Source organism: Fringilla coelebs (assembly GCF_963513975.1).
Source record: "Fringilla coelebs genome assembly, chromosome: 24".
Taxonomy (NCBI): domain Eukaryota; kingdom Metazoa; phylum Chordata; class Aves; order Passeriformes; family Fringillidae; genus Fringilla; species Fringilla coelebs.
The window spans coordinates 6,805,676-6,826,021 of record NC_140050.1 but is presented as its reverse complement, the minus strand read 5'-3'; the positions used below and the strand labels follow the sequence as shown (position 1 = coordinate 6,826,021).

The following is a 20,346-nucleotide window of genomic DNA, read 5'->3' as shown; positions in this document are numbered from 1 at the left end:
AAGGAGAAAGCCCTCGAGGAGGCCAGGTTGTGGCAGTTTTGCGATGCCCCTGGGATGCCCTTTGCAGCTGCAGTGTGCCCGGAGCTCTGGGCCTTTTAGTTTGCGGAACCCTAACCCTAACCCTAACCCTAACCCTAACCCTAACCCTAGGCTGGGCAGGCAATCAGCCTAGGGTTAGGGCAGGTGCCAAGGAGAAAGCCCTAGAGGAGGCCAGGTTGTGGCAGTTTTGCGATGCCCCTGGGATGCCCTTTGCAGCTGCAGTGTGCCCGGAGCTCTGGGCCTTTTAGTTTGCGGAACCCTAACCCTAACCCTAACCCTAACCCTAACCCTAACCCTAGGCTGGGCAGGCAATGGGCCTAGGGTTAGGGCAGGTGCCAAGGAGAAAGCCCTCGAGGAGGGCAGGTTGTGGCAGTTTTGCGATGCCCCTGGGATGCCCTTTGCAGCTGCAGTGTGCCCGGAGCTCTGGGCCTTTTAGTTTGCGGAACCCTAACCCTAACCCTAACCCTAACCCTAACCCTAACCCTAACCCTAGGCTGGGCAGGCAATGGGCCTAGGGTTAGGGCAGGTGCCAAGGAGAAAGCCCTCGAGGAGGCCAGGTTGTGGCAGTTTTGCGATGCCCCTGGGATGCCCTTTGCAGCTGCAGTGTGCCCGGAGCTCTGGGCCTTTTAGTTTGCAGAACCCTAACCCTAACCCTAACCCTAACCCTAACCCTAACCCTAACCCTAGGCTGGGCAGCCAATCAGCCTAGGGTTAGGGCAGGTGCCAAGGAGAAAGCCCTCGAGGAGGCCAGGTTGTGGCAGTTTTGCGATGCCCCTGGGATGCCCTTTGCAGCTGCAGTGTGCCCGGAGCTCTGGGCCTTTTAGTTTGCGGAACCCTAACCCTAACCCTAACCCTAACCCTAACCCTAGGCTGGGCAGGCAATCAGCCTAGGGTTAGGGCAGTTGCCAAGGAGAAAGCCCTCGAGGAGGCCAGGTTGTGGCAGTTTTGCGATGCCCCTGGGATGCCCTTTGCAGCTGCAGTGTGCCCGGAGCTCTGGGCCTTTTAGTTTGCGGAACCCTAACCCTAACCCTAACCCTAACCCTAACCCTAACCCTAGGCTGGGCAGGCAATCAGCCTAGGGTTAGGGCAGGTGCCAAGGAGAAAGCCCTCGAGGAGGCCAGGTTGTGGCAGTTTTGCGATGCCCCTGGGATGCCCTTTGCAGCTGCAGTGTGCCCGGACCTCTGGGCCTTTTAGTTTGCGGAACCCTAACCCTAACCCTAACCCTAACCCTAACCCTAACCCTAACCCTAACCCTAGGCTGGGCAGGCAATCAGCCTAGGGTTAGGGCAGGTGCCAAGGAGAAAGCCCTCGAGGAGGCCAGGTTGTGGCAGTTTTGCGATGCCCCTGGGACGCCCTTTGCAGCTGCAGTGTGCCCGGAGCTCTGGGCCTTTTAGTTTGCGGAACCCTAACCCTAACCCTAACCCTAACCCTAGGCTGGGCAGGCAATGGGCCTAGGGTTAGGGCAGGTGCCAAGGAGAAAGCCCTCGAGGAGGCCAGGTTGTGGCAGTTTTGCGATGCCCCTGGGATGCCCTTTGCAGCTGCAGTGTGCCCGGAGCTCTGGGCCTTTTAGTTTGCGGAACCCTAACCCTAACCCTAACCCTAACCCTAACCCTAGGCTGGGCAGGCAATCAGGCTAGGGTTAGGGCAGGGGCCAAGGAGAAAGCCCTTGAGGAGGCCAGGTTGTGGCAGTTTTGAGATGCCCCTGGGATGCCCTTTGCAGCTGCAGTGTGCCCGGAGCTCTGGGCCTTTTAGTTTGCGGAACCCTAACCCTAACCCTAACCCTAACCCTAACCCTAGGCTGGGCAGGCAATCGGCCTAGGGTTAGGGCAGGTGCCAAGGAGAAAGCCCTCGAGGAGGCCAGGTTGTGGCAGTTTTGCGATGCCCCTGGGATGCCCTTTGCAGCTGCAGTGTGCCCGGAGCTCTGGGCCTTTTAGTTTGCGGAACCCTAACCCTAACCCTAACCCTAACCCTAACCCTAACCCTAACCCTAACCCTAGGCTGGGCAGGCAATGGGCCTAGGGTTAGGGCAGGTGCCAAGGAGAAAGCCCTCGAGGAGGCCAGGTTGTGGCAGTTTTGCGATGCCCCTGGGATGCCCTTTGCAGCTGCAGTGTGCCCGGAGCTCTGGGCCTTTTAGTTTGCGGAACCCTAACCCTAACCCTAACCCTAACCCTAACCCTAACCCTAACCCTAACCCTAACCCTAACCCTAGGCTGGGCAGCCAATCAGCCTAGGGTTAGGGCAGGTGCCAAGGAGAAAGCCCTCGAGGAGGCCAGGTTGTGGCTGTTTTGCGATGCCTCTGGGATGCCCTTTGCAGCTGCAGTGTGCCCGGAGCTCTGGGCCTTTTAGTTTGCGGAACCCTAACCCTAACCCTAACCCTAACCCTAGGCTGGGCAGGCAATGGGCCTAGGGTTAGGGCAGGTGCCAAGGAGAAAGCCCACGAGGAGGCCCGGTTGTGGCAGTTTTGCGATGCCCCTGGGATGCCCTTTGCAGCTGCAGTGTGCCCGGAGCTCTGGGCCTTTTAGTTTGCGGAACCCTAACCCTAACCCTAACCCTAACCCTAACCCTAACCCTAGGCTGGGCAGGCAATCAGCCTAGGGTTAGGGCAGGTGCCAAGGAGAAAGCCCTGGAGGAGGCCAGGTTGTGGCAGTTTTGCGATGCCCCTGGGATGCCCTTTGCAGCTGCAGTGTGCCCGGAGCTCTGGGCCTTTTAGTTTGCGGAACCCTAACCCTAACCCTAACCCTAACCCTAGGCTGGGCAGGCAATCAGCCTAGGGTTAGGGCAGGTGCCAAGGAGAAAGCCCTCGAGGAGGCCAGGTTGTGGCAGTTTTGCGATGCCCCTGGGATGCCCTTTGCAGCTGCAGTGTGCCCGGAGCTCTGGGCCTTTTAGTTTGCGGAACCCTAACCCTAACCCTAACCCTAACCCTAACCCTAGGCTGGGCAGGCATTCGGCCTAGGGTTAGGGCAGGTGCCAAGGAGAAAGCCCTCGAGGAGGGCAGGTTGTGGCAGTTTTGCGATGCCCCTGGGATGCCCTTTGCAGCTGCAGTGTGCCCGGAGCTCTGGGCCTTTTAGTTTGCAGAACCCTAACCCTAACCCTAACCCTAACCCTAACCCTAGGCTGGGCAGGCAATCGGCCTAGGGTTAGGGCAGGTGCCAAGGAGAAAGCCCTCGAGGAGGCCAGGTTGTGGCAGTTTTGCGATGCCCCTGGGATGCCCTTTGCAGCTGCAGTGTGCCCGGAGCTCTGGGCCTTTTAGTTTGCGGAACCCTAACCCTAACCCTAACCCTAACCCTAACCCTAACCCTAGGCTGGGCAGGCAATCGGCCTAGGGTTAGGGCAGGTGCCAAGGAGAAAGCCCTCGAGGAGGGCAGGTTGTGGCAGTTTTGCGATGCCCCTGGGATGCCCTTTGCAGCTGCAGTGTGCCCGGAGCTCTGGGCCTTTTAGTTTGCGGAACCCTAACCCTAACCCTAACCCTAACCCTAACCCTAACCCTAACCCTAACCCTAGGCTGGGCAGGCAATCAGCCTAGGGTTAGGGCAGGTGCCAAGGAGAAAGCCCTCGAGGAGGCCAGGTTGTGGCAGTTTTGCGATGCCCCTGGGATGCCCTTTGCAGCTGCAGTGTGCCCGGAGCTCTGGGCCTTTTAGTTTGCGGAACCCTAACCCTAACCTTAACCCTAACCCTAACCCTAGGCTGGGCAGGCAATGGGCCTAGGGTTAGGGCAGGTGCCAAGGAGAAAGCCCTCGAGGAGGCCAGGTTGTGGCAGTTTTGCGATGCCCCTGGGATGCCCTTTGCAGCTGCAGTGTGCCCGGACCTCTGGGCCTTTTAGTTTGCAGAACCCTAACCCTAACCCTAACCCTAACCCTAACCCTAACCCTAGGCAGGGCAGCCAATCAGGCTAGGGTTAGGGCAGGGGCCAAGGAGAAAGCCCTCGAGGAGGCCAGCTTGTGGCAGTTTTGCGATGCCCCTGGGATGCCCTTTGCAGCTGCAGTGTGCCCGGAGCTCTGGGCCTTTTAGTTTGCGGAACCCTAAACCTAACCCTAACCCTAACCCTAACCCTAACCCTAGGCTGGGCAGGCAATCGGCCTAGGGTTAGGGCAGGTGCCAAGGAGAAAGCCCTCGAGGAGGCCAGGTTGTGGCAGTTTTGCGATGCCCCTGGGATGCCCTTTGCAGCTGCAGTGTGCCCGGAGCTCTGGGCCTTTTAGTTTGCGGAACCCTAACCCTAACCCTAACCCTAACCCTAACCCTAGGCTGGGCAGGCAATCAGCCTAGGGTTAGGGCAGGTGCCAAGGAGAAAGCCCTCGAGGAGGGCAGGTTGTGGCAGTTTTGCGATGCCCCTGGGATGCCCTTTGCAGCTGCAGTGTGCCCGGAGCTCTGGGCCTTTTAGTTTGCGGAACCCTAACCCTAACCCTAACCCTAACCCTAACCCTAACCCTAACCCTAGGCTGGGCAGGCAATGGGCCGAGGGTTAGGGCAGGTGCCAAGGAGAAAGCCCTCGAGGAGGCCAGGTTGTGGCAGTTTTGCGATGCCCCTGGGATGCCCTTTGCAGCTGCAGTGTGCCCGGAGCTCTGGGCCTTTTAGTTTGCAGAACCCTAACCCTAACCCTAACCCTAACCCTAACCCTAACCCTAGGCTGGGCAGGCAATCAGCCTAGGGTTAGGGCAGGTGCCAAGGAGAAAGCCCTCGAGGAGGCCAGGTTGTGGCAGTTTTGCGATGCCCCTGGGATGCCCTTTGCAGCTGCAGTGTGCCCGGAGCTCTGGGCCTTTTAGTTTGCGGAACCCTAACCCTAACCCTAACCCTAACCCTAACCCTAGCCCTAGGCTGGGCAGGCAATCGGCCTAGTGTTAGGGCAGGTGCCAAGGAGAAAGCCCTCGAGGAGGGCAGCTTGTGGCAGTTTTGCGATGCCCCTGGGATGCCCTTTGCAGCTGCAGTGTGCCCGGAGCTCTGGGCCTTTTAGTTTGCGGAACCCTAACCCTAACCCTAACCCTAACCCTAACCCTAGGCTGGGCAGGCAATCAGCCTAGGGTTAGGGCAGGTGCCAAGGAGAAAGCCCTCGAGGAGGCCAGGTTGTGGCAGTTTTGCGATGCCCCTGGGATGCCCTTTGCAGCTGCAGTGTGCCCGGAGCTCTGGGCCTTTTAGTTTGCAGAACCTTAACCCTAACCCTAACCATAACCCTAACCCTAACCCTAACCCTAGGCTGGGCAGGCAATGGGCCTAGGGTTAGGGCAGGTGCCAAGGAGAAAGCCCTCGAGGAGGCCAGGTTGTGGCAGTTTTGCGATGCCCCTGGGATGCCCTTTGCAGCTGCAGTGTGCCCGGAGCTCTGGGCCTTTTAGTTTGCGGAACCCTAACCCTAACCCTAACCCTAACCCTAACCCTAACCCTAACCCTAACCCTAGGCTGGGCAGGCAATCGGCCTAGGGTTAGGGCAGGTGCCAAGGAGAAAGCCCTCGAGGAGGCCAGGTTCTGGCAGTTTTGCGATGCCCATGGGATGCCCTTTGCAGCTGCAGTGTGCCCGGAGCTCTGGGCCTTTTAGTTTGCGGAACCCTAACCCTAACCCTAACCCTAACCCTAACCCTAACCCTAGGCTGGGCAGGCAATCGGCCTAGGGTTAGGGCAGGTGCCAAGGAGAAAGCCCTTGAGGAGGGCAGGTTGTGGCAGTTTTGCTATGCCCCTGGGATGCCCTTTGCAACTGCAGTGTGCTCGGAGCTCTGGGCCTTTTAGTTTGCGGAACCCTAACCCTAACCCTAACCCTAACCCTAACCCTAACCCTAGGCTGGGCAGGCAATCAGCCTAGGGTTAGGGCAGGTGCCAAGGAGAAAGCCCTCGAGGAGGCCAGGTTGTGGCAGTTTTGCGATGCCCCTGGGATGCCCTTTGCAGCTGCAGTGTGCCCGGAGCTCTGGGCCTTTTAGTTTGCAGAACCCTAACCCTAACCCTAACCCTAACCCTAACCCTAGGCTGGGCAGGCAATGGGCCTAGGGTTAGGGCAGGTGCCAAGGAGAAAGCCCTCGAGGAGGCCAGGTTCTGGCAGTTTTGCGATGCCCCTGGGATGCCCTTTGCAGCTGCAGTGTGCCCGGAGCTCTGGGCCTTTTAGTTTGCGGAACCCTAACCCTAACCCTAACCCTAACCCTAACCCTAACCCTAACCCTAGGCTGGGCAGCCAATCAGCCTAGGGTTAGGGCAGGTGCCAAGGAGAAAGCCCTCGAGGAGGCCAGGTTGTGGCAGTTTTGCGATGCCCCTGGGATGCCCTTTGCAACTGCAGTGTGCCCGGAGCTCTGGGCCTTTTAGTTTGCGGAACCCTAAACCTAACCCTAACCCTAACCCTAACCCTAACCCTAGGCTGGGCAGGCAATCAGCCTAGGGTTAGGGCAGGTGCCAAGGAGAAAGCCCTCGAGGAGGCCAGGTTGTGGCAGTTTTGCGATGCCCATGGGATGCCCTTTGCAGCTGCAGTGTGCCCGGAGCTCTGGGCCTTTTAGTTTGCAGAACCCTAACCCTAACCCTTACCCTAACCCTAACCCTAACCCTAGGCTGGGCAGGCAATGGGCCTAGGGTTAGGGCAGGTGCCAAGGAGAAAGCCCTCGAGGAGGCCAGGTTGTGGCAGTTTTGCGATGCCCCTGGGATGCCCTTTGCAGCTGCAGTGTGCCCGGACCTCTGGGCCTTTTAGTTTGCGGAACCCTAACCCTAACCCTAACCCTAACCCTAACCCTAGGCTGGGCAGGCAATGGGCCTAGGGTTAGGGCAGGTGCCAAGGAGAAAGCCCTCGAGGAGGCCAGGTTGTGGCAGTTTTGCGATGCCCCTGGGATGCCCTTTGCAGCTGCAGTGTGCCCGGAGCTCTGGGCCTTTTAGTTTGCGGAACCCTTACCCTAACCCTAACCCTAACCCTAACCCTAACCCTAGGCTGGGCAGGCAATCGGCCTAGGGTTAGGGCAGGTGCCAAGGAGAAAGCCCTCGAGGAGGCCAGGTTGTGGCAGTTTTGCGATGCCCCTGGGATGCCCTTTGCAGCTGCAGTGTGCCCGGAGCTCTGGGCCTTTTAGTTTGCGGAACCCTAACCCTAACCCTAACCCTAACCCTAACCCTAACCCTAACCCTAACCCTAGGCTGGGCAGGCAATCAGCCTCGGGTTAGGGCAGGTGCCAAGGAGAAAGCCCTCGAGGAGGCCAGGTTGTGGCAGTTTTGCGATGCCCCTGGGATGCCCTTTGCAACTGCAGTGTGCCCGGAGCTCTGGGCCTTTTAGTTTGCGGAACCCTAACCCTAACCCTAACCCTAACCCTAACCCTAACCCTAGGCTGGGCAGGCAATCGGCCTAGGGTTAGGGCAGGTGCCAAGGAGAAAGCCCTCGAGGAGGCCAGGTTCTGGCAGTTTTGCGATGCCCCTGGGATGCCCTTTGCAGCTGCAGTGTGCCCGGAGCTCTGGGCCTTTTAGTTTGCGGAACCCTAACCGTAACCCTAACCCTAACCCTAACCCTAACCCTAACCCTAGGCTGGGCAGGCAATCGGCCTAGGGTTAGGGCAGGTGCCAAGGAGAAAGCCCTCGAGGAGGCCAGGTTGTGGCAGTTTTGCGATGCCCCTGGGATGCCCTTTGCAACTGCAGTGTGCCCGGAGCTCTGGGCCTTTTAGTTTGCGGAACCCTAACCCTAACCCTAACCCTAACCCTAACCCTAGGCTGGGCAGGCAATCAGCCTAGGGTTAGGGCAGGTGCCAAGGAGAAAGCCCTCGAGGAGGCCAGGTTGTGGCAGTTTTGCGATGCCCCTGGGATGCCCTTTGCAGCTGCAGTGTGCCCGCAGGGCGACAGTGAGGAAATTTCAGCTCGGGGAAATGAAACTCTGGGTGTTGCTCTCGGCAGGGCCTGAGCTCGCCCTGCCCGCCCCGCTCTCATTCAGAGCCGTGGCTCTGTCCCCACGTTTGCTCTGCCTCAGCCCAAAGCTTCCCACATCTTCACCCCACATCCTCCCCCCACATCCTCACCCCACTCCTCTTCTGCTCACTGCCCCAGCCCATTTTGCTCCCCAAACTTTTCCAGTCCCCGCTGGCCGACGGCGTCACAAAACGCGCCTTGGGGAAATTCGGCTGGGTGGAAACAACCGAAAGAAAATTCTACCAAAAGCCAGCCCCACCCTGGTCCAGGAGCTCCTGCAGGGGAACAGAGCTGGGATGCAGCCAGCACTTGCTCCTCACCACACCCCTGGCCAGATGGGAATCGGGGCATTTGTGCTCCTGACCTATTTTGGGAAGAGCCGGAGGGAAGCCGTGCCCGGGGCTGATATGGAGAAAAGCAGCTGGCACTGACTGGGTGCCAGGGAGAGAAGCCCAGGAGGGGCCAGGCAGCACCTCCACAGCCCCCAGAGCAGGTGGGGACACTCTGAGCACCGGGATGCCCACAGCAGGAATATCCAGGGGCGTTCCTGAAGGCTCTGAGAGAGGCTGGCTGCAGGGAAAGGCGTTTGGAGGGGAGGAGGAAGAGGAGGATTTGTGGCTGGGGCACTGCGGTGTCTGGGAGCAGGGTTGGTGGGAGGTGGGAGCTGTGCAGGCTGGGGACAGGGACTGGGATTCATCCTGGATCCTCTGGAAGCAGGGAAAGGGCACGGGGAGCTCAGCAGGGAAATGAGGAGCAGAGTAAGCAACGGGCCCAAGGCTTTGTGAACTGTAAACACTGAGATGGAGGAGCTCTGTACTCAAAATAAGCAAAGGCAAATTAAAGGGGGAATTAGGGGAAGGGAAAGACAGAAGTGAGGAGAGAGAGAATGAGCAGAGATCTGTGCCCAGCACCAGGTGATGAGAAAATTCCTCCCAGGTTTTTCCTGGGGAGGGGAAGCCTGAGGAAGGGTGTGGAGGGCAGAGGTGGTGCCAGAACAGAGGGGTCCCCAGGAGAAGGGACCCCAGGAGAGCTCTGGGTGCTCCTCAGAGCCTCCAGGCAGAAGGGGAAGAACGGGATCAAAGGAAAACTGGGAGCAAGGAGCCAACTTGAGAAGCTTCATCTCCACTCCGGGCCGGAGAGCAGCCGTGCCACGTGAAACCACTCCACAAGCAGCAGAGTCCTCCCCACGCTGGGAGGAAGGACAGACACCCCTTCCCACGGCTGGCAGCCTCAGGAATCCTGGCAAAGCACGACAGGGAGCAGCCCCACGAGGGAAGGACCCTCCAGGCCTCTCCTGCTCCAGAGGATGAGCCCAGTTTTGTGTCACTGCCTGTGCCACGCCCAGCCCACTGCAAGAAAATTCCCAAAAGCCACCCCAGGTGTCAGCGGATGGTGACAACAGGGACACTTGCTCCTCATCCCCAGGAGGACAAGGAGGTCACCTCCAAACCCTCCCCTTCTGCCCACAGGGGTCAGCAACAAGGAGGATGCAGCAGGAGCTTGGCAGCATTCAGGGAAAAGGTCACTTGTCACTTGTCACTTGTCACGACGTGGACACGCAGCTCTGTCAAAGATAAAAAGAGAATTTTTAATTTCTGACTCCAGCATTCATGGATTTCCAATGGTGACCCTGGGTTGGAGGGTGACAGTGCCACCTCTGTAATGGCACTGGCCAAACCGACAGCCCATCAGATTTCCCCTCCTCTGTAAAAGAATGCAAAACAATCCGTTATTTACAGAAAGCGTGTGAGAAAGTTCGTTACAAGAATGTAAACAGCAGAAGGCTTAGAAAGATCTTCAAAAATCAGGGGAAAGGTCACTGTCCTGGGGTTGCTCCAGGAGCAGAAAAACCTGCTCCCACGAGACCTGTTCTCCCTCGGTGGAGGAACCTCGGTGTTGCACAGCCCAGAGAGTGACACTGACGTATTTTATGAAAATCCTTTCTCCTGAGAAGCTGAGAGGCCTCAGAAAGGAAGTGCAAACAATAAATATTGCTGCTGGGGAACGTGGCAGGTGCATCTTTGGTTGGTCTCATGTGGTTGTTTCTACTCGATGACCAACCCCAGTCCAGCCGTGTCGGGACTCTGGTCAGTGAAAAGATTTTATAATTCCATTTATTATTCCATTCCTTTCTTTGCTGATGTCTCCTTTTTCTTTCTTTAGTATAGTTCTAGTAGAGCATTTATAATATATATAATAAAATAATAACTCTGAAACAGGGAGGCAGGATTCCCATCTCTTCCCTTGCCGGGGCTGCCTGCAAATCCCGCACGGAGAAGTTTCCAGACTGCGCATCCTCTGAGCCCTCACCGTGCCCAGCACTGCCCCAGCTCCCCTGGGGGAAGGGAGAGCTCTCCTTGGGGTGCAGGAGGCACCAACAGCTCCTGGGAAAGTCTCATCCAACCCAGATATCCATCAGGGAGCTGAGTCAGGACAGGGACGTGCAGTCAGATGCCTCCACATGCGCTTCACTTTCAGCCAGCCCAACAGGTTCTGGGAGGTTCTGGTGCATTCCTGAGCGCCTGAGCTGCCATTCCTTCCCCCCAGGCCGGTCCACTCATCCCTGCCAACCCTCCCGATGGATCTGTATCGATCCGCCCCAGCTCCGGGGTTCCTGCCCGCCTTTATCAGCGCCGCACTCCTCCTAATCCCATCCCAGCCCTCCCCGGAGCCCTGAGATAAGAGGCAGGCTGGAGAGGCTGATAAAAAGGGACTGAACAAATCCATTCATGCTGCTTCTGTGCCAGGAATTACAAATCCCAGCCCTCGGTAATGAGGGCTCTGCCAGCCCGAGTCCCAGCACAGCAGAGCCAAGGGAGGGGAGTCAGGCTCACCAAAATGTATCCTGAGGGAAAAAACCATGCCTGGAGGGTTTTGGGGAATTTGCCACTGAGGGGCTGTCTGGGGACAGAGGTGGCACAAAGTGTTCAAGCCCAAACCAGTATGACCAGTGGCTATCCCTGCCCATTCCCTGTGTCCTGTCCGTCCATGCCTTGTCCCCAGTCCCTCTCCAGCTCTCCTGGAGCCCCTGGAAGGAGAAGAAGAAGAAGAAGAAGAAGAAGAAGAAGAAGAAGAAGAAGAAGAAGAAGAAGAAGAAGAAGAAGAAGGAGGAGAAGAAAGGCCAGACACACCCAAGTCTCTCCATCTTGTCCCCATAACCCTTACACTAAAAACCCCAAAACCTACATTTGCACCCTGTGATACATTTATTATTGCACTATTTAAGCTGCTGTGGCTTTCAGACCTTCATGCAGAGCTGGCAATTTGCTCCACAGTCCATAATGGAACCTGCTGGTGTCCTGGGCTCTGTGCCAGGGTCTCTGAGCCCCCTGGCAGGGTCCTGGCAGCTCCAGACTCCCAAAGGATGTCCTGAGTTCCTGCAGGGTCCCAGCTGAGCAGGGCAGCATCCCCCCCTCCCTGCTGGGGGATCAGCCCAGCTCACCTCTGGCTCCCCCAGATCTCCCAGATCAAACCCCAAACCAACCCAGGAAACCCCAAATCACAGGGGAAAAAAAAATAAAAATCAAATGCAGGAGATTTTGTCAAGGTACTAAATCAGAGAGTGAGGAACAACTGGCCAGGATAACTGGGACACGTTTTGATGGTGACCTCTGGAAAAAACTTCTCTTGTGTAAATGGAGATTAATGGACATTTCAGAAGACAGTTGCTTTAGCTTAACCCCTCCCCTCCGTGTTTTCCTTGGGATGGGACCTAAGGGATGCATAAACAATGTAAAAGCTAACAAATACTAACAAAATAAATAAATGGAGACGCTCATCCAACCAACACCCTCCCTGGAACAGATTCAGATTCGATTTCAATTGACATCTTCTGAAAAACAAAGCCTTTCTCAGGAAAAATAAACCCCGGCCACTTCAGAGAAAAACAGGGGAAGAACTGCCCAGGATCTCTGATTTTCTGGGAGGCAGAGGCAGGAAACCAGGTCAGGAGCAGAGCACTGAGCACAGCATCAGTCAGTACCTGCTTCCCCCAAAATCTGGGGATTTTCTGCTTTTTGAGCAGATTTTATTTTCTTTTTTGGATTCCTGATGTTTGCTGGGATATTCCAGCCCCAGCCCTGGCAGGAGGCTGTGGGTCCTTCTTCTCCCTCCTGGAAGTGATGACAAGGTGCTCAGTCTTCCCAAAGGCTCGTTAGGAAATGGCCCTAATTAAGTTTGATGGATGGGGACTGGGGATTATTGCTAATCTCCCTGCAGCAGCCAGAGCAGAGAGGATATTTCACACAAGAATTCAGCTGCAAAGGCCGCAACTCCACAGAGCCAGAACCTGCTCCCAAGGTTTCAAATCCCCAGGAAAAAGCCCCAAAATGAGGAGAGCAGGGCTTGGATCCCATGAATATTCCCTCCCTGGAGTCAGCTTTGCCACGAGATGTTTTGTTGGATAAAAATATTTGGGTTTATAAAGGTAAATAACAGGCCCCAGACACAAAACTGAGTTCAAAATGTAAAGTGCAGCGAATGTTAAGGATTTTCCTCCTCAAAAAAATAAGATGAAGATTTGGTTTCCTGTATTTCCTTCCCTCCCTCCTCTGATGTGGGAGGGAATATTCCACACAGGAGGATATTTGAACATCCTTGGGCATTTTATCTTTGCATGTGGGCTGCAAAATAATGGAAGAAATCAACAGAGAAAACACATAAACCAGGAAAAAACCTCCAGGAAAAATCCTCTCTGCATTCCCAGCCTGAGTTCAGGCTGAAATCAAACAATTTCTGTACGTGGATCTGCCTTGATGAGCTGGAGATCACCCAGCAGGAGAAATCTGGTTTTTGATGTCACAGCACAGAGCAAGAGAGCAGCTGGGGTAATTCAGAGCCAGCTCAGACCCCAGAACACATCATGCTCAAAAACACCTGGGAAAGAAATGTTCCTGACCTGGGAAAAGGAGGGAAAAAAACAATTAGGGTGAGCCAGATCAGCTCCTCCGACCGGTTTTCTGCAAGAACTGTCACAAAGATTGCATCAGGGCAAAGGGAAGGAGGATGCAGGGGGGGCAGCTCTGGGGGAAAATACAGATATGGGCAGGAAATAAAGATAAATACAGAAAACACAGGTACAGGAGGAAAATACAGATATGGGCATGAAATAAAGATATGTGCAGGAAACACAGGTACGGGGGGAAATACAGATATGGGCAGGAAATAAAGATACAGGGGGAAAATACAGATATGTGCAGGAAATATATGTGCAGAAAATACAGATATGTGCAGGAAACAAATACAGATATGTGCAGGAAATACAGATATATGTGGAAAACAAATAGATACATGGAGAAAATACAGATATATGGAGAAAATACAGATATATGGAGAAAATACAGATATGTGCAGAAAACACAGATATATGCAGAAAATACAGATATATGGGGAAAACACAGGCAGACACATGGAGAAAATACAGATATATGAAGGAAACACAGATATGTGCAGGAAATACATGGGGTAAACACAGATAGATACATGGAGAAAATAGAGATGTGTGCAGAAAACACAGATATATGGGGAAAACACAGATAGATGGGGAAAATACAGATATGTGCAGAAAATACAGATATATGGGGAAAACACAGATAAATACATGGAGAAAATACAGATATGTGCAGGAAATACAGATGTGTGCAGAAAATACAGATATATGGGGAAAACACAGAGAGATACATAGAGAAAATACAGAAATATGCAGAAAACACAGCTAGATGGGGAAAGCAGAGACAGCTGCAGACAGCACAGCTCCATCCAAGGAGGAGGATGCTTCTGCAGCCCAGAGAGGAGCGGGGCTCCCTGCCCAGAGCAGGACAATCCTCCTGCCTCGGTTCAGCCAGGAGCAAACCCTGCGGGCTGAGCCCGTCCCTGCCCAGGTGAGCTCCCAGCACACCTGTGCAGGGATGCGCCTCCTGCTGACACAGCGACAAATCTGGTTTTCTGTCCCCTTAAAAAAGGAAATAAACCCAGAAGTTTCTTTCCTCACTTAGGTGAAAAATTGTCTGATAGGACTTGGGGGACTTCAAACTCAAGGATGGGTAATTGGACAGAAGGACAGAAGCTAAAAAGTCCTGCTTGAGCAATTTACTAGAAAAAGAAGAGGACAAAGAAACTAATCACTTTTGGGAGGTGTTTTACCAGGGGCAAGGACCTCCCGCACCTGGCTCAGTTTTTCTCTGTAAGGAGTTTGTTTATTTAAACCATTTTTGTTTCCAGCACTGCCACAGAAGCCACCCTGCTGATTTTATTTTCCGCAGGCAGCTGAGCTATCCTGGCTGTGAAACAGACCTCCAAGAGCTGCTGAGGGCTGGCTGGCGGTGCCACATTTCGAATATTTGACCCAGATGTCACACCTGAGGCTGCCAGCCCGGGGCAGGAGGGATGGAGCAGCACCCCGAGCCGCCCCAGCGGGCTCACACTCCCCTCTCGTGGCAAAGCCTCGGCTCCCGGAGCCCAGGGGAAGGATTCTCCAGAGCCGGAGCCCGCTCCGGATGGCCAGAGCCGCTCTGCTGATGGAGCACTGGGATATCAATGGTCTGCAGGGAGGAAGAGCTGCGGGGAGAGCATCTCCGAGCTCAGCAAACGCTGCCCAGCGCGGAAAGCTCCGGGGCAGGGGAGGGAGAGGGAACAGGGAGGTGTTGTGGGGGGAAACAGGTCAAGCTGTGCTACGTTTCTATTTTTTTTTTAAAATCCCTTTATTTAGGATTTTTTTTTTCTGGGAGGTTGTGAAGCTTCGGAGAAAAAGGAAAACAATAATTATCTGATTTGGTTTTGGGTTTTGTGTGTGTTTTGTTGCTTTAGAATGTGTTTAGACACTGGTTTAGGTGATTGTTCCATTGGTTTCTGCTGTGGGTTTTTTTCACTCTTTGGCCAATTTCTGCCGAGCTGTGTCGACTCTGGAGAGAGTCATGAGTTTTCATTATCATCTCTTGACCTTCTGTCTGTATCCTTTCTGTATTCTTTAGTACGGTCTAGTATAGCATTCTATAATATAATATAGTACCATAAAATATTGAGTTAGCCTTCTGAGAGCTTGGAGTCGGATTCATCATTCCTTCCTGCCACGAGGGACCCAGCAAATGCAGCAAAGCTGCTCAGCCATGCCCAGGAGAGCAGGATCCCCACGTTTAACCAGGAAAGGGCAGCCCTGAAGCTGCCACCTGCTTTTACAGCTCCGTGCTTCTGTGGAGCAGCATTTTACAGCCCTGTGTGGATCCTGGAACATCCTGAGTGGGAGAGGATCCCCGGGGGTCAGGGTGCAGCTCCTGGCTCGGCACAGACCCCAGCAATCCCCTCCTGTGCCTCCCCAAAGGCTCCTGGAGCTCTGGCAGGGCTGTGCTGCCGTCCTTGCAGATGAAAATGAGCACAGGCAGCGCTGGCTGCCCTTCCCTGACCCACTTTAGGGTGGTTTTTGGTTTTTGGGGACACAGACCTGCTGGAGGAGGATCAGCAGGATGGAGCACATCTCCTCCAAGGAAAGGCTGGGACAGTTGGGATGGCTCAGGGGTGACCTGGCTGTGCCCTTCCAGCACCCAAAGGAACGACAAAAACCATGGAAAGAGACTCTGGGCAAAGGGCCTGGAGTGCCAGGACAGTTTGGGATGTGGAGTGTGTCCCCTGCTCCGCTGGGAGCAGCAAAACCCCCACAGGATGATGAGCTCCAGCTCCCACACCCTCACACACCCCGGCCAGGAGCCCCCTCAGAGGAGACACAAATCTGGGTCCTGCACCAAACCAGCCCCACCCACACGAATTGTGGGGGAATTCAGTGGGTTTGAGACATTTCCTCTCTGTCCAAAGCTGCTGGGACCCAGCAGGGGGAGGGAGCTCGTGCACCCACACACACAGATGTAATCTCACGTCAGAATTAAGCCAGCCTAGAGAGCGAGTGCATTAGACCCTGCTGAGAAGGGATCTGGGGACAGAGGGGGAGAAACGACCGGGGAGGGACTTTTCCAGCTCAGGAAGGGGAGTGTCAGGGCTCAGTGCAGCTCCTCAGCCCCCTCCAGGACACAGAGTCCTGCTGGAGCCGTGCACATCCAGGCTCTGAGGCTCAGCCAAAGCCTCTCTGCGTTCCCTGCGCTTCCCACAGCCCAGGCACGGCCAAAGGCTGCTTGGAAAAAGCCGCTCCTTCACCCCCCGAGCCCCAGCAGAGCTGTGGGAGTGCAGAGGAGCCAGAGGGGATGGTTTGTCCTGCATCAACACCCCAAAGATCCCAGGGGACCCTTATCAGGGCTGGCAAACCCCAGCTGGGGCACTCCCTGCCTTGTGCCAGGGGACATCTCCCAGGGACAGCACCACTGCCTGACTGTTTCCTCGCCTCTTCTCCCAGTGATTTACACACAGCCACGTCCACAGCAGAGGGACAGCTGCCTTTTTGTCACCAGAGGGCTGAGGGAGGCTGGAAGTGCCAGGTGCTGGCTGAGAGGTGCCCTGGCTGAACGCAGCTCACTGCACAGCACAACCCCCGGGCAGCAGGAGCAGCCTGGAGGGGCACAGTTACACTGGGCACAGATTAAATCACCTGGAAGGGACCCAGATTAAATCACCTGGACACAAATCCCCAAGGAAAAGGGGACACCCCCCCCAGTGACAAGGTCACAGCCCCAGGAGTGGCTCTCACCCAAGGCAAATCCTCAAGATTTGCATTTTTAAGGCAAGGGTGAGTCTTCCAGAAGAAAGACAGGATGGAAAGTTGGCCCAGCCCCAGGCAGGGGATGAGGTGCTCACTTTGCAAAGCCTCCTCAGCTGCTGCAGCACGGGCTGCTCCAAGTTTAGATGGCAGTGCATCAGTCCTCTCCACTTCTTGGTCAGGAGGAGGAAGAAAAAAGCCATCCACCCTCAGTCTGCAAAAACCCTGTGTTAGGGAGAGTTCTGAATAAAAACAGCACCAAGGTTTTAATTTTAATTTTTATTTTTTTCCAGAGCTAAATTAAAATGTGGGGAGGTTTCTTTGTGATGATCCTGCTCAGGTGAGACCCCACCTGCAGAGCTGCCCTGGGAGAGAGCCCAGAGGAGGCACCAGGATAATCACAGCAGCTCTGCTGGGAGGAAAGGCTGGAAAAATTGGGATTGTCCAGCCTGGAAAAGCTCCAGGGTCACCAAATTGTGACTTTCCAGGGCCTGAAGGAGCCACAGGAAACGTGGAGAGAGATTTTGGAGAAGGGATGAAATGCCAGGGCGCAGGGAATGGCTCCCACTGCCAGAGGGCAGGGATGGGTGGGATTTTGGGATTTTGGGAAGCAATTCCTCCCTGGGAGGGTGGGATGGAGTTCCCAGAGCAGCTGTGGCTGCCTCTGGATCCCTGGAAGTGCCCAAGGCCAGGCTGGAGCCGCCTGGGATGGTGGGAGGTGTCCCTGCCATGGCACCACAGGGGTGGCACCAAGGCTCCATCCAGCTGTAGGACACCCCAGCAAACACCTGGGACGGTCAGGAACGCAGGGCAGGGATCAAATTGTTCATCAATGGCAGGAAAAGGGCCCAAAATTGCAGTTTTGGAAGGTTCCAAAGCTACTTGAGAAGCCAGGCCAGATTTGACAAATAGCTCCAGCCAAAGTGAAGAAAATAATTAGAAAAACATTGAAACGTGTCATTTTTAGTTGTTGTTCTTATTTTTTTTTTTTTTTTATTTAAACTGAAACGTTTTACTTCGGAAATGATGAAACATTTTAGTCCCAGCAGGATCTTGGAGCCTTTGTCCCAGCGAAACAGGAATGTTTATTGGGTTTGTCACCGACCGACTGAGTTAAATGTCAGGAGGAAATTTCAGCGCTGCTTTCTCGCGTAAAAATAAAAATTCAAAACGCACACAAGATTTTATCTGGTGGCACAGAGGGCATTAGGAAAGAACAGATAAAGGGTTGAAGGCAAGCACCTTTCCCGTGCAGATCCTCAACTCCCCTAATTCCCAACAGGCTGAGCCACGAGGGATTAGGTGACCTGCACGGAAAGGGGACAGGGTGACCTCAGGTGACAGCAGAGGCCAGGAGAGAAGGTTCCTTTGGGGAGCCTCCCGTGGAACTGCCCCAAACCAGCCCTGGGAACAGCAGGGTTGAGGGTGATGAAGGCTGAGAAGGACAAAGGCTGCTGAGAGATGGCCCCCAGAGCCACCAGAGCAGAGAACTGGGACCTTGCCCCTGCTCCCATGCCCAGGGCACCGGGAACAGCCACATCCTGCTCTTCCATCAGCGCCGCAGCCTCTGCCAAGGAACCCGCCTCTCCCAGCGCTGGGGCCTTGGGCTGCCTCTAATTTTAGGGTGTGATGAAAAGGTCTGGGGTCTCCTCCAAGCTTTCCCAACAGAGGGCTGAGTGCCACAGCCAAGAGCCCCGGGATCCCACAGCACTCCCACGTGAGCCCAGATGGCCCGTGCCTTTCCCAGCTGCCTGCCTTTCCCTGCTCCATCTCCTTCCCTCTTCCCTTCTGCTCCCTGCTCCATCCCTTTCCCTGCTCCCTGCATTTCCCTTCTGCTCCCTGCTTCATCCCTTTCCCAGCTGCCTGCCTTTCCCTGCCCCATCCCTTTCCCTTCTGCTCCCTGCTTCATCCCTTTCTCAGCTGCCTGCCTTTCCCTGCCCCATCCCTTTCCCTGCATTTCCCTTCTGCTCTCTGCTCCATCCCTTTCCCAGCTGCCTGCCTTTCCCTGCCCCATCCCTTTTGCTCCCTGCCCCATCCCTTTTGCTCCCTGCTCCCTGCCTTTCCCTGCCCCATCCCTTTCCCTGCTCTTCCCTTCTGCTCCCTGCTCCATCCCTTTCCCAGTTGTCTGCCTTTCCTTGTCCCATCCTTTTCCTTGCTCCCTGCTCCATCCCTTTCCCAGGCCTATCCTTTTCCCTACTCCGTCCCTTTCCCTGCTGCCCCATCCCTTTCCCTGCTGCCCCATCCCTTTCCCAGCTGCCCCATCCCCTTCCCAGCTGCCCCATCCCTTTCCCTGCCCCATCCCTTTCCTCGCTGCCCCATCCCTTTCCCAGCTGCCCCATCCCTTTCCCAGCTGCCCCATCCCTTTCCCAGCTGCCCCATCCCTTTCCCTGCCCACACCCCACCAACCCAAGGCCTCCTCACCAGGGATAATTCTCCCGGCCCCGGGAAGGCTCTCGGTGATCCGATCCCCCCGCCAGGCCCCGGGCTGCAGCCCGCTCGGAGCTCATCCCAAACCCTGCCCAGATAATGACCTTTAGCTCCTCCAAAGGCAGAGTCAGCTCTCCAGGCAGCCAGGAGGGACCTGCAGCAGGAAGAGCTTTCCAAACCCCATGACACAAAGCCTGCAGCGGCCGTTTCCAAGCTCTGGAGGAGCACAGCCCAACTCCAGAGTGTCCCAGCACAGGTTTTCCTTTCCTGGAGCAGACAGAGCTCGGTGTGAGGCACAGAGACCCCGGCGTGTCCAGATGGAGGGGATGGAGCTGGTGATTACAGCAGGGAGGGAATTGGGAGCTGGGACGTGAAACCAGAGAGGGGAAACGTTTAAAGCTTTCATCTTGGAAACAGCTTCCTGATAGGAGATTTATGAGCAATGGGAATTGTCTCCTTTGCAGAAGGCTAGAAGCTGTGCTGCTGAAACCAGACCGGATAAAAGGGGAGACAGCACATGAGGAATGGATTTGGGCCGAGCAGAAGGCAGGACCCCGAGGTCCCCCCCACAGCTGGGGCAGCAGGGACCAGCAGAGCTTGTCACAACATCCAGCACAGCTCCAGGCCGGTGTGACCAGCCCAAAGCTCTCTCCCCACGGCAGCTGCTCCTGGGGCTGCTACACAGCCTCATTTTTTGGCTAATTCCTGCCGTGGTAGCCAGACCCCGGGGCTTGACACATCCGACTTTTGTGTGGGAGCCTGTGGAAGGGGCAGGTTCATTAACGTGTGTTTAACTTGGACCTTGAAGGAGCTGAACTTTTCCTGACTTAGCTCTCCCTGTATCTGTATCCCACTTTCCTGTAATCAACCTTTCCCTTTTTCCTGCCTCGGCCTTTCCCAGTGAGTTCCTGGGTATTGGTTTTCTCTGGAGCTGCTGGAGGACGTGGGAGTGACAGCTCTGGCCTTCCAAGCTCTGCGTTCACCCCACATTCATCCAGCTCCTCCTTCCCCTGGCTCCTCTTCCAACCTCAGCATGACCTGAAGGGGCGAAAAGATGAAGGAGATAAGAGCCAGCACCTCCCCAAACCTAGCAGAGAGTCACGGAACGGTTTGGGTTGGAAGAAACCTCAAAGCTCACCCACTCCCACCCCTGAATGGCCAAGGACTTCTTCCACTAGACCAGGTTGCTCCAAGCCCTGTCCAGCCTGGGAAAGGCTTTGTTGGGAAGCTCATCCAAGGCTCAGCCTCGTAAAGCTGCTGAGCCAGAGCCCCGAGGAGGGATTAGATGCTGAAGTCTGACCTCAGCCGGGTGCAGCCAGCCCAAAGAGCTCTGACTTCGGGCTCATTGCCCCACAAAAACAGCAGTGAAATCACTTCATTAATCCCCAGAGCCTCGTTTCCTT

At 55.4% G+C, this 20,346-nt stretch overlaps 1 protein-coding gene across 1 annotated transcript in view; it reads left to right on the top strand.

Annotated features, from left to right (window-relative positions):
* The window catches only part of DUS3L (dihydrouridine synthase 3 like), a gene marked incomplete at its 5' end in the record, with an annotated part of 117,043 nt that overhangs the window by 91,756 nt on the left and 4,941 nt on the right, over positions 1 to 20,346 (top strand). The window lies entirely within an intron of this gene.